The 13783-nt window shown below is 36.9% G+C and overlaps 1 protein-coding gene and 1 pseudogene across 5 annotated transcripts in view; one reads left to right on the forward strand and one right to left on the reverse strand.

Moving 5' to 3' along the window:
• SOX5 (SRY-box transcription factor 5) overlaps nucleotides 1-13783 on the reverse strand; it is a 950952-nt gene that overhangs the window by 896284 nt on the left and 40885 nt on the right. The window lies entirely within an intron of this gene.
• LOC307102090 (cytoskeleton-associated protein 2-like) overlaps nucleotides 475-13783 on the forward strand; it is a 30329-nt pseudogene continuing 17020 nt past the window's right edge. Inside the window, exons 1-2 of the transcript in view lie at nucleotides 475-519; nucleotides 1424-2991. The product of the transcript in view is annotated as a cytoskeleton-associated protein 2-like (transcript). The remainder of the gene's footprint in view (nucleotides 520-1423; nucleotides 2992-13783) is intronic.

Here is a 13783-nt window from a genome sequence, read left to right on the forward strand (position 1 = left end):
AATAAAGAGCTAGTTGTTATTCATTGGAAAGCTCAGAACTAGTTTTTTTAGAAAGTCAGACTGTTAATTGAAGTAGTTTAATTACTTCAAGCAGCAAACATAAAATATATTGTCTAAATGTGTATGTCATATTTCATGTGCAAATGAAAGAAGGTAATGCCCTAGCTTGTTTGGCTCAATAAATAGAGCATCAGCCTGTGGATTGAAAGGTCCCAGGTTCAATTGTGGCCAAGGGCACATGCCTGGGTTGCGGGCTCGATCCCTAGTAGGGGGCGTGCAAGAGTCAGCCAATCAATGATTTTCTCTCATCATTAATGTTTCTATCTCTCTCTCCCTCTCCCTTCCTCTCTAAAATCAATAAAATATATTTTAAAAAAGAAAGAAAGAAGGTAAAATGGGGGTTTGTTGCGACAGGACTCTTACAGTATATACTTCTGACTCACACCGTAAGTGGAAGTTATGAGAAATCGGAATATGTCTTACTATGTGTATGAGGCTGGCTTACTGATCGAGTTTCAGGTCAGGCAGATGTTTCCAAAATTCCACATGAGTAGAAACCTGTTTTATCCCATTTCTGGGCACGAAAATTAAGGGCCCTATTTTAAGGAATGGACCCCTTGAGAATCTGATAAAGGCTATGGTTTCTTTACACACACATGCACACACACATACACACACAATACATATATACCTAAAATTGTATACAAAATTTCACGGAAGCCATAAGCCCCTGAAAGTCATCCATGGACTGGTTTAAGAACCCCTATTCAAGCCATAAACAGCACAAAAAAGCTTACACTTCAAAAGGATAGCATTTACAAAGTTCATTTGTACATCATGGCTTTTAAATTTAACATGGACCACACTCTTCATAGATATAATTTTTATTAATAATGATTTCATCAGGACAATCCCCCATATCTAGCTTTAATAATACCTTTTAGACCACAACCATTTATAGTTTATTCATATAGAAAACTTATTCTGTCTTCCACTTGGAGCCAAAAGTCCAGCCCACCGAGGGAAACACTGTCACCACCCTAGTGTGTGTCTCTCAGATCTTTTATATGCAAGCAGATGAACAGTGTCAGGACGCATTCTCCTCCCCCGCCTGCTGTCCACCCAGAGGGCTGTGCACCTGGCCTATGGAGGCAGAAGACATAAGCTTAGAGCTCCACCAATCAGTGAAGCTTCCTGAAGGATCCTCCCAGTGAGAGTTTTTTGCAATTTTAAAAGTATTTATGGGAATGTTGAGAATAACTGGACACCAGACATTTTTACCTTGTGAATTAACTTTCAGATTTTTCCTCATGGTATAACATTAACAATAATATGGCAATATTTATATATGTGATTTAAACATTAATGGGACTTTTCACATTAAAAAATAATAAAAATAAAAAACTACAAAAAATAAAAAAAGCAAGATGCTTACATGCTCAAGAAATCTATCCTTGGATCCTACTGTGGCCAAATTGTTCAATCTAAGGTTAATTCATTTTAAAATCTGTGCAAGTCAAAGATGAGAGTTCTGTAACAACGAAGAAACTTCCAATGATTACTTCTAAAGCCCCAAACCTCAGCCTATAAACACCAGCAATGAGACAGTGAAAAGTCATAGAGCCTCAATATGATGATTACCACTAAATTTGTGAGGACTACATCTCAGATCGAACAACTTTTGCATCCTCCTATTAGAAGTCACCACAATAATACCCATAACACTCAGGACTACCTGAAACAAGGCATCAGGAGAACCTCTGCCAATGTTACCATTCGGAAAAGGTCTCACAAGAAAGAATCAATACAATTAAATACAGTTTTATCTAGTGTCAAAACCAGTTCTTCTCAGGAAATAAAAAGAAATAAGACATCAAGAAGCATCAGATCTGAAATCACAGCTAGGCCTGCTTCATCTTCTAATATAATACCATACTGATAGAAAAGTCAAAAGCCATTGACCAGCGCAGACATACTATAGCAAAAGCAACTACCGACAGTAGATGGGCTCAGCCCAAAGAAACCCCAGAAGAGAGTAAAGCTCACCTGAATGAGTGGAGAGCTAGCAAAGTAAGAATGCTGAAAAGGACTCCAAGCTCAGGAGTTACCCAGCCTGAACCTGAAGGACAAAATGAAAAACCAGTTGGGTCCTGTTGGACTACCGTGGCAGAAGATGAACAAAGATTATTCACTGAAAAGGTAAACAAGACATTTTCTGAATGCCTAAACCTGATTAATGAGAGATGCCCAAAAGGAGAAATATTGGACACACTGAATGACCTGATTAAAGTTTTTCCAGATGCCAAACAAACTTGTTAAATCCTGGATATGCCTTGCATGTGTTGAACCACTCACAAGCTCTATTGGAAATATCATCTCAGTCTATGAGAAAGCCATTCTGGCAGGAGCTCAGCCTGCTGAAGAAATGTGACATGCAACTGTAGATATTCTAACAATGACGATTTGAGAAAAAGTTAAACTTGGAGAAAAATTTGAAGAGTCTTGTGCAACCAAAGAACATATCCAAGAAGTCAACACTGAAGATATTGGTCTTAATCTAGAGTCAAGGAAACCTGAAATGGAAAATAAACATCATAGAAATGTGGTATTTCAAGATTTTGAAAAAGAGCAAGTTGATAAAAACAAACGATCCAAACAACCATATTAAAAATCCCAATACAGAAACTAGGGAGGGTTGCTTAATAAAATGTAATGTGTCTACTACACCATACCTGCAAAGTGTTAAAAAGAAAATGCCGTTTGAGGAAATAAATTCTAAGTTTCTAACACCAATTAGAGGTTCTTGACAACTTCAAGACAAGACTTCTAAATTGGCCGATATGTTAAAAGACCATTTTCCTTGTGTCTTCACTGGACGGTTAACAGAGTGGGGAGATGAAACACATGCTTTCATATGCCTTCCTATTGCAGCACTGTACCGATGTACTTGGAGACTAAAACAACAAAAGAGAAAGAAAGCTATGATAAGAAGTGAGTGTTTTTGTTTTTTGTTTTTTTATTTTTGGGGTGTTTTGTTTGTTTGTTGTGGATTCATATGTCTCTGAGATCAAGAGTTGGCTGAGAACCTACTTGAATTCCTGGCCCCTGGTACTTTACCCCGACTCCCTTTTACTCATTTGTCATCCATTGCCTTCAGTTTTGTAGTGGGCTTCTAACTGGACTTAAATTTCTCCAGGCCTGATCCCATTTTCACCCTGTACTGCACAGGGTTGCTGAGTATTCAAGGCATGAGTCTTCTATTAACATTCACCTAATAGCAGGAGTTGCCTTCTGGGTGTCAGAAAGCTAAATCCTACATTGTCTATCTCAAAATACTAATATTTTTCTCTAGTAGGTAGATAAATGTTGTCAACTAGTTTACTATGCTCCTTTAGTATAATTAATAAATGTCATTCTAGTTTCGGTGGCATGTCTAAAATAACCAGTACTTAAACTGGCTTTATAATATAAAAACTTAACTGTTAAATCATGTCCCATTAAACATGGTAGTTATATACTATAAACAGTTCTCTTCTTACCACACATATAAGTACCACTAATAAAACTGTTTATGCCTTTGAACTGATACTTAAACGGCATATATCCTTTACCAACTCTATGTTTTAAAATAAGTAATTAGTCATTGTAAGAGATTAGATCATTTTAAAACTGTGTAATGTGAATGTGGTTGAAAATCACATACATAGGCTCATTCATGTTCATATATCCCATTTGTAGAGTAGCACCTTTTATTGTCTTCTCGTGTTCTAGAGAGTAAGATTTTTATTCTTTGTTAACTGTGCCTAATATGTAAATAATAAATTAAAATATCTACATAAAAATTGATTGGACTGCCATGTGTGTTTTTTTTTTTTTGTAATCACATGTTCTTAGTTGACAAGATAAAAATTCTGCTTTATGGAAGAGATCCAACCAGGAAAAGCGGGAAAAAATCATAAAAGAATACAATGAATATGTTACAACCCTTAAAAAATTGATTCAACCAGTGATAAGCAATGGATTAAACCCTAGTTGCACAATGATTGATGGTGAATTTTATAGAGGATAGATGAGGCTATCACCACTTGAACCCTCTGATCAATCTTATCCCAGATAGATAGATAGATAGATAGATATAGATAGAAAATGGAAACTGAATTTAACAGAAACCCAAGAATTAATGCATATTTATAGGAGGTATAGTGGATATAGAAACAAGTAACATCACAGAAGACAAATAAATAAATACAGACTATGGAATATTCTATAGGACAACTGACTTGGTTTTTACAACAAGAAAATAGCATTAATAAAAGAGGGGAGTGGGAACTGTTTTTGATTAAAGGAAATTAGAGACTTAACCAAACTTAATATGTGGTACTTATTTGGATCATGATTTAAACAATCTAATTAAAAAAAGATTTTTTGCAACAACTCGGAAATTTTCATTATGTTCAGAGAATTAGATAATCCCAAGGAATTATTGTCAATTTTGATAATGACTTTGTTGTTAGGTATGAAAATGTCCACACTTTTTAAGCTGCATATTGAAGTAGGGGTGAAGCTGTGTGGCATCTTAGGTTTGTTTTTAAGTACTTCTGCAAAGGAAAAAAGGGGGGTGATAAACAAAACCAGGGTATCAAAACCTGAATATTGCATATAGGCATTCTTTGTATATTTCCCTCTCCTTTTGTGATTATTTGAAATTTCCCATAATCATTTTTTTTAAAGTTTAGCCCAGTGATACTGAGTAGGGAGACATGAGTTGGGGGGCTCATGTAACAGGCAGAGAAAACAGCATAAGCAGAAACTGTGACTCAAGAAACAGCGTGACATCATCAGAGCAGCAAGCAATTGGGTATGAAGTGTAAGCAGTACAAGTAGGACCAGATCACCACAACCTTGAGTACCAAGCTAAGGAGCTCGGGCTTTACACAATAGAATATGGGAAACCAAGCAAAGGTTTTAAGCAGAGACTTGCAAGGTTAGATTGCACTCTAGTCTAGACCATCACTCCAGCAACCCTGTGCAGTACAGGGCGGAAATGGGATCAGGCCTGGAGAAATTAAGTCCAGTTAGAAGCCCACTACAAAACTGAAGGCAATGGATGACAAAGGAGTAACAGAGAGTCGAGGTAAAGTACAGGGGCCAGGAATTAGTCATTGGAAGGAGAAGAAACATCCAGAATCAAGGCTGACTTTCAACTTTCTGTAGAAGTGGCTAAGTGATTTTGACACTGAGACATGAAATTCAGAAGGAAAAGCATGTTTTGAAAAAACTGGGAGTGAGGAGAAAAGGGAAATGATAAATTCCATGTAAGCTAGTCAAATTTGAAGTGTCTATGGAACATCTGAGCTAGTAATACATGCACAGCCCAGGGCACTGATCACAACCAGAACTACGGATTTAAGACTCCACAGAATTTGGGCAGCAGCTGAAACCCCAGGAATAGTTAAGATTACTCACTCAGTGATCCAGGGGTTGTGTCTGTCATTATCTAGCATCTAGCATAGTGTGTAGCATGGTGTAGGGCTTTCAATAAGTACTAAATAAATGGTAAATGAGATTGCCCAAGGAGAATATGGAGAGTGCAAAGAACAATGGACTAAGGGCAGACTCTGGAGGCCCAATGCTAAGGAAAGAAACCATAATGAGGTCCCTTGAAGGCAATAAAGAATAAAGCTCAGACTAGAAGGAGGTCAGAGACAACACAGCCATAGAAATGAAAAGAATAGAGAATTTCATGAAAGGATACATGCGTAAAATTGAGGTACCTGATGATCTTAGACTTCCTGAATCTCTGAGGCAAATGAGCTACTTTGCTCACCCTAAAAATAAAGATGCGTAAGAGGCATGATGGCCAGGCAGTAAACAATGCCACTATTTGTGTGACCGTGACCATGGCATTTACACTTTCTGAATGAAGCCTATGTATGATCTATAGTACCTCTCAGGTTACATTCAATTCTAAACATCAACAAAAGCAAATCCTTTGGTTTAAAGTGTTCTGAAGACAGTAAGAGCCAAGTACCCACTTTGAGATCCATTATATTTTATGCCTGACTTCTGCTCTACTCGCTCTCTTTCCTTTGCTTCATCCTCATTTTCTCTCCCACCTTTATTTTTTTAATAAGTGATCTCTAAATTGCTTCTGGGTGAAAGTGATGGACCTCGTATAAACATAAAAATAGACCATGACATTTATGGCAACAAATAAAAGTCGACAGATGGAGGGATATGTCAGGCCCAGCATTTATTTATGTCAGTCGTTCACAAGTATAAGAAATACTAATAAATAAGTTCCTCAAGTATTCTTTGGGGATAAAGAGTAATTAATAGCGATCGCCAAAATGCCATCGAGCCAACAAGTAATCATGAAAGCATATAGTACTGAATCTCCTGAACTATGGGAAGTCAGAGATGCATTGATGTGGAGTGTGCTAGCCTCTGATCAGCAAGCTATAAACAGGCCCTCACTTTCATTTGCTCTGCCTTTATGTATGGTGTCATGCTCTTGGCCCAGCAAATAACTGGAAAATTAGTTCATGTTACTCCAGCAAATCCGTTAACTTGGGTCTTATCTACACCAACTCTTTCATTCATGTCAGAATGATAGCACTTTAATGTTAGAACCAGAAGTCCATTTACAGTCACAAAGACCAGATGATGAATATGAGATGCCTTCCCAATCTTACTTTCATCCATAAATGTTGAGAATATCAACCACAAAATATAGTTAAAAATTACCTGATTTCTTGTCACTGTATCTGTATTAATGTCTTCACAAACCATTTTAAGGATAAATAAGAAGAAACGTCATCTGATTTTAAGAGGTTTTATGCTTACTACATCAGAAAAATTATCTGAATAGACTGGAGTCACTTTTCACAAATTACTTGCATAATCAGGTAGCTGCAGAAACAAGAGTATTTTCATGTTCAAAATAGGCATTTGTGTACCTTACTATCTATAATCAACACATAGGTAAGCACAGTGTGTTTTGGATGCAATCACAGAACACAAACTAAAGATACAAAAAGTAGGATATTCCACAGAAGTATGATGGAGTGAATATGTACATATCCATGGACCTGAATAGATGCTATGCATAAGGAAGAGATATTTATCTGAGGTCTGGTTCTCTGTAACTCAATCAACCGGTTGCAATTTTTAAATTTTGAATGATCTTAAAAGTATGCCCCAAAATGTTGATTAAGACAGATCAAATTAAACACCCAAAGGAGGGGACATTATACAGACATGAAGAGAATAACTGGACAGGAAGTAAGGACCAGGTAGATAAGCAAATGAGATGCAGATCACTGGCACCAGAAGTTGGATAAAGTGATCAGAAACACATGTACATATCTTTTTAAAAATACACTTGCTTGGGCCATAGCCCCAGAAATTCTGATGGTGTCTGAATTCAGAATTCCACAGGTGAGTCTGATGATCAGCCAGGACTGAAGTCAAAGGGTCTAAGACACAGGTAGGAGATCTGAAGAGAGGGAACACGCCAGGTACCGGCATAATTTTGAGGTGAGGACCTGGCCCAAACAAAAATCCCCTACGCACATGAACCTCAATCAGGACCTGGTCCCAGGATATGAGCACTCATGGTGAACAATGAGCACTTCTGGCTGGAAGGAGGAATGAAAGAAGATGCCAAGGACAACCTAGAAGTAGAATGCATTCCACTTTATTCACAAGCACACAAATCTTAGGTAGTTAAAACAAACTGCTTCATATGTGTCTTACTCTGTCTCCACCCTCAAAGAAAAAATTCCACATGACCAGGGAATGTGACTTATACTTCATTGGAATAAGCTAGGTATACAGAAGACATGCCATAAATTACTGTAACTGCTTTGTTCCAAGTAAATCTCTAAACCACTCCTCCTATCTTTGTTCTCAGTCTTCCTCCCTGAAGTCACATTGAACCAGAAAGTTTTTTTTTCCTCTTTTGATTTTTATTTTTCTTTAAATATATATTTTACTGTTTTCAGAGAGGGAGGGAGAGAGTTAGAAAGACATAGAAGTATCAATGATAAGAGAGAATCATTAATTGGCTGCCTCCTGCACACCCCTTACTGGGGATCTAGCCCTCAACCTGAGCAATGTGCCATGACGGAATCAAACGGTGACCTCTTGGTTCACAGGTAGATGCTCAACCACTGAGCTACACCAGCTGGGCTGATTTTTACTTTCAAAAATACTAATTTCATTTTAAATTCAATTTTAAAATTAATATAGTTTAATTTCCTAAATTAACATTAATTTGGTCATTTGTTCATATCCCATTTAACTTATTCACACCTCTTTCCCCATAACATGATTATGTTAAATCTCTGTTAATTTATAAGTCATAAATATAGGGAATTACTGATCAGAAATGGTCAAAAATATTTAATTGCATCACTTTGATTATTTCTAAAGATAATTAATTTATAAGCTCACTTTTCAAAATCTTAATGGAATTAATTTATTTAACATTTATTGAGCACCTCTGATTTTTTTCATATGCAGTACTGTTTTTACTGTAATTGGCTCCCAGTTAATTATTTTGCATAAACATGCTAAAGAGGTTATACTTCAGTGTACATAAGTTGTAGCTAATGGAACAGGTGACTGAGTGTGGTATTTGGGGTTATTTCCATAAAAAATGGGAATCAAAAATAGGCCCTTAGGAAAGTATCTTCTCCCCCTTCCCCCCCCCAATTTCATTTTGTATTAGTTTTAGGCATACAGCTTAGTTGCTAGACAATCATGTTTTACATAGTGTTCCCCTTGATATTGCCAGTACCCCAACTAGCACCACACATAATTATCTCAATATTATTGACTATATTTCCTATTATTTACTTACTTCCCAATGACTATTTTATAACTATCATTTTTTCCTTTTTAATGAATTTATTGGGGTGACACTGGTTTACAAAACTATACAGGTTTCAGTTGCACAACACATCATCTGTACACTGTATTGTGTGTTCACTACCCCAAGCAAATCTCCTTTCATCACCATTTATCCCCTCATAGCTCACCTCCCCTACCCCCGACAATCACCACACTGCAGTTTATGTAACTACCAACCTCGAACACCTCTGATTTTTATCATAAATTTTAGTGAGTGAGATACTCATTTCAAAGTTTGCGCAATAAAAACCACATTGAATTTATCACTGCAATATATTTTAACTGACAATCCATTATTGTGATGAAATCCAATGTGAGTCAATTATTGTTGAAAACAAATGAGTACCACTACTTAAATCTACATTCCAATCACAAAGCAGAATAAATAAAAGAATCATGAGGAAAGAAATTTTAACTCTTAAAAGATTTTGCAGTATTCAAGCAGGTTGACCTTCCAATCTGCCAGAATTTCAGAAGCCGGAATCAACTCTAGGTAAAGTGATATTCTGTTCAAATGTCTTAGATTTGCCCAGCTTAAAAACTGTCCTAAAACGCCGACACTTGATCTAGCTACTGGGATGGTAATCTACATAATTTAGGGAAGTTGCTAAGACTGACATAAACTCTAAATCCTTTTGGAAATTAACAACAGGATCCTATTTCCACTCTGTCTGTTTTCACCAGAAGTTTAACAACTGACTCTTATTTAATTTCCAGAGATCAAAGTTTAATAAAACTGAGAAATATTTAAGACAACTATAATACCTTTAACTAAATGAAAACAAGGTAGACATATGCTCCTTTTTACCTTCTGTATTGTGACACGATACATACCTTGAGCACAGTTTAAAAGAAGAGATAGATAGTGTGGTACAAGAGAAAGAGGTGTGGATTCCCTGGAAGCCATAAGAGATGGGTTCTAATCTTAACTTTGTTTCTAACTAAACAGAATTGCCTTGGGTAAGTCATTCAATAGCTCCAAAACTTAATTTCTGCTTCTGTAAATTAAAGAATTTCATATCCGTTTATCTTTCAGGTCTTTCCCAAATCCTGGATCCCAGTGTACAGTTATCTCTATATTCAAGTAGAATCTGTTCAACCAAAGACTATAATCCACCCAGTCTTTTGTGTTTTCTTGATAGAAAAAAAAATATCAGGTAACCCTAATGAGGTTAATTTGAGCAACATCAGTAGTGGTTTTTAGGTATTTACAAGCCCAGCCTGGTTTCTTCTTACAGATGAAACCTCCATATTTAACTCAATACAAAGGCAAGGATTGTTGGTTTCACAAATTAGTCCTCTTGTTTCTAACCTGACAAGTATTTCTTCTAATCAAAGAAGCAGCCGAACACAAGGGAATAATTAAAGGGATCTCCAATATATGTCAATGCTTTAGGTCTCAGGCAAACTAGGAGTCAAATTCAGCCCACTGTGTTTCTTTATATACTTTTGTATTTATCTGGGAAAAGCACAAGAATGTTTGAAGGAGAAATGCTATAGCCACTCCCCACTCTGACTTTAATTACAGTCTTCAGGACTGCCACTGAGTTTGATCTGTTTGTTTTTTTCAAATGCCCCACTCATGTGCATATTATTTCCCTTGAAGCAAATTCCTCTTATCTTCTCAAATTGTCATGACAAGTTTGTGAAATGAGAGAACTATACAATTTCAAAGACATGAAACCTTAAAGATTCCCTGAGATGATCCTTGTCCTAATATAAATGACCTTTCCCTTTAGCCAGACTTTTCTTTTCATTTTCTTTTTTTTTATTTCTTTATTGATTAAGGTATTACATATTTGTCGTCATCCCCCCATTCCCATCCCAAACCCCTCCCCACACATGCCTCCACACCCCTGTTGTCTGTGATCACTGGTTAGGCTTATATGCGTGCATACAAGACCTTTGGTTGATCTCTCCCCCTTACCCTCAGCCTCCCCTACCTTCCCTCTCACTACAGACTGATTCATTTGCCTCTCAGCATAACCATTATTGCTTGTCTCATTTTCTGTTCTTATATGTGTATTTCTAGTATCACATGATCTCACTCATCTATGGGAAATAATGAACAACATAAACTGATGAACAAAAACAGACCCGGAGACAGGGAAGCATCGATGAGACTGTCAAACCTATAGCAAGACTCTTGCTGCTTTGCAAGGCAATCCTCTCCATTGCTGGACAACTTTGTTTTTTTTTTTTTGGAGGTTTTCCATTTCATCACATTAAAATGATCTTCATTTCTTTTTCTGGCAGTTCTTTGAAAGCAGCACAAGCAAGTATACTATCTCTTCCACATGCAAGATCTTCAAATATTTGAAGACAGTTACGGATGCCCCTAGTTAGGCCTCTGGACCTACTCAAGTTTGTCAATAGGGCATAGCAGCAATTAGCCATTTGTTTCTTTTTTAATAGTACCATCAAACCATTGCTTATTACCATTTAAACTTCACATTCTTACCCTAGCCAGTTTGGTTCAGTGGATAGAGCGTAGGCCTGTGAACTAAAGGGTGCTGGGTTTGATTCTGGTCAAGGGCACATGCTTGGGTTGCGGGCCCGATCCCCAGTAGGGGACATGCAGAAGGCAGCCAATCAATGATCCTCTCTCATCATTGATGTTTCTATCTCTCTCTCTCCCTCGCCCTTCCTCTCTGAAATAAATAAAAATATATTTTTTAAAAATAATAAACAAACTTCACATTCTTTCTTTTCCCAAGGAACTACCTCAAGAGATCTCTACCATTTTAGCCTTACATACTACTTTTACATTTACCTAAATATTGTATCCTGATTATTTGATTGAATATATAAGCTACACCTGCAAAATATGTCATATAATGTCTAGTAAGTTCCCTTTTACTGAGGTTGTCAATAAACACACAAAGACAAAGGCAAGATAAGAGTCCATATTCCATTAACACTGATCCATGAATCAAATATCTATGAGTTCGGGTCAGTTGTTCTTCCTGCCAAAAATCCACCTAAATATCTCATGCTATTATTTACCCAACATTTTTTTCTCACAAAGATATGAGCAAGTGTTGTGTGTGTGTGTGTGTGTGTGTGTGTGTGTGTGTGTGTAAATTAAAGTATACTTTTGTCTGGGACTGGAAGCTTAAATTCATTTTAAGAAGTTCATATTCTATTCTTTACCCCAGGCCGGGCTTGCACTTCTACCTACGTACACTAAAGCTCCATTTTCCATTTTGGAAACAAAATAGGGGTGGGGGACTTCTCCCTTTGGTGTCAATTATTAATATCATAGTCCAGTGCTAACAGAGTAGATTTTGAGAGCAAAAACCTGGTATTTTTGTAGTACCCACAGTGCAAACAAGAGAATCTGCCATAGAAAAGGTTCCCACTAAATGTTTGTTGAATGCATGAATGAGTGAATAAATGACCATGATCATTAACTCTCCTAGAGTTCCTGCCTTTCTTAATAAGCCCTAGATTTGTACCCCTTTTCTATCTTTGATATGTATTCCTTTAAATTCTGAACTTATCTAAGAGCTCCTGATATAGTTACACTTTTATTTAACTCCCTTCCCTTCACAGTAGGATAATTCTCAATTATATAGTCAGAATTACAATTGTAGAGCATCTCATCCTTCGTGAGCTATATTTCTTCTTTATAATCTCTGTATATGGAATTATAAATCAGGCATCGTTCATGCTTAATTGGTATTTTCAGCATAATTTTTTGTTTCTTTCCCCATTCTTTATGCTTCAGCTTCAAAACATTTAGGCTCCTAACACTAGAAAAGATAAAAATAATAATATAAATTTGTTCTTTTGTATCTTTGAAGCTTTTTTATTTTAGTTCCAATGCTTTCACTCCTTAAATTAATCTGTGGAATGATTTAAAATCTTAATACAACACAATAAACAAGAGAATAAAAAAAGCATTCTAAGGAACTTAAATACCGTACCTAAAATATACGTTAGCTTTCAAAAGTAGGCATATTGTAACTTTCCTTTAAAATAACATTTAGTAATTTAAACGATAATAATGCCTCCTTTATGCAGCAAGTGTTCTGCAGACCTCAGCCACCTGAAACAGTTGCAATATCTAGCTAGTTCTACCCCGTCTGGCTGCCCTTTGAACACAGAGGAAACATCTTGAGCAGCAAATTAATAAATTCTGAATAGCTTTTAAAAATGGCAATCTCCAAGAACACCTAAAATCATTCACAACAAGACATGACCATGCAGCCCAATAAGAGGAGCAACATCGCTTGCTGGGTGTGGCTCTGATGACCACATTAACAGGCACTAAGCCCAGAAGCATGGAAAACTCAGCAGAGAAAGGCAGAGAGGAGGTAAGACAGGGATGTAGGACGAGGAGAATATAGTAAAAGAGAGAAGCAGAGGAAGTTAAATGCAATCATTGTAAGCAGATAGCAGTAAGGGGGGAAAAAAGAGCCATATACCCTTTGCAGCGGTCCTTGAGGATCTCAAGAGATGGCAGTGTGGGAGAATAAATCATACCCTGAATGATTACCCTGGACCAGTGGTTGGCAAACTCATTAATCAACAGAGCCAAATATCAACAGTACAATGATTGAAATTTCTTTTGAGAGCCTAATTTTTTAAACTTAAACTTCTTCTAACGCCACTTCTTCAAAATAGACTCGCCCAGGCCATGGTATTTTGTGGAAGAGCCACACTCAAGGGGCCAAAGAGCCGCATGTGGCCTGCGAGCCGCGGTTTGCCGACCACTGCCCTGGACCACCAATGGATGTTTCATCCTGACCAAGGATGTCATCTAATAACAACTAAAACACTTTCCAGCCAAGAAAGCATATTTCTATGTGTTTTTTACCATCTGCAAACCCAGGTTTAGAAATCAGCAATAGGTCGGTAAGCT

The sequence above is a fragment of the Cnephaeus nilssonii genome (assembly GCF_951640355.1).
Source record: "Cnephaeus nilssonii genome assembly, chromosome: 6".
Lineage (NCBI taxonomy): Eukaryota > Metazoa > Chordata > Mammalia > Chiroptera > Vespertilionidae > Cnephaeus > Cnephaeus nilssonii.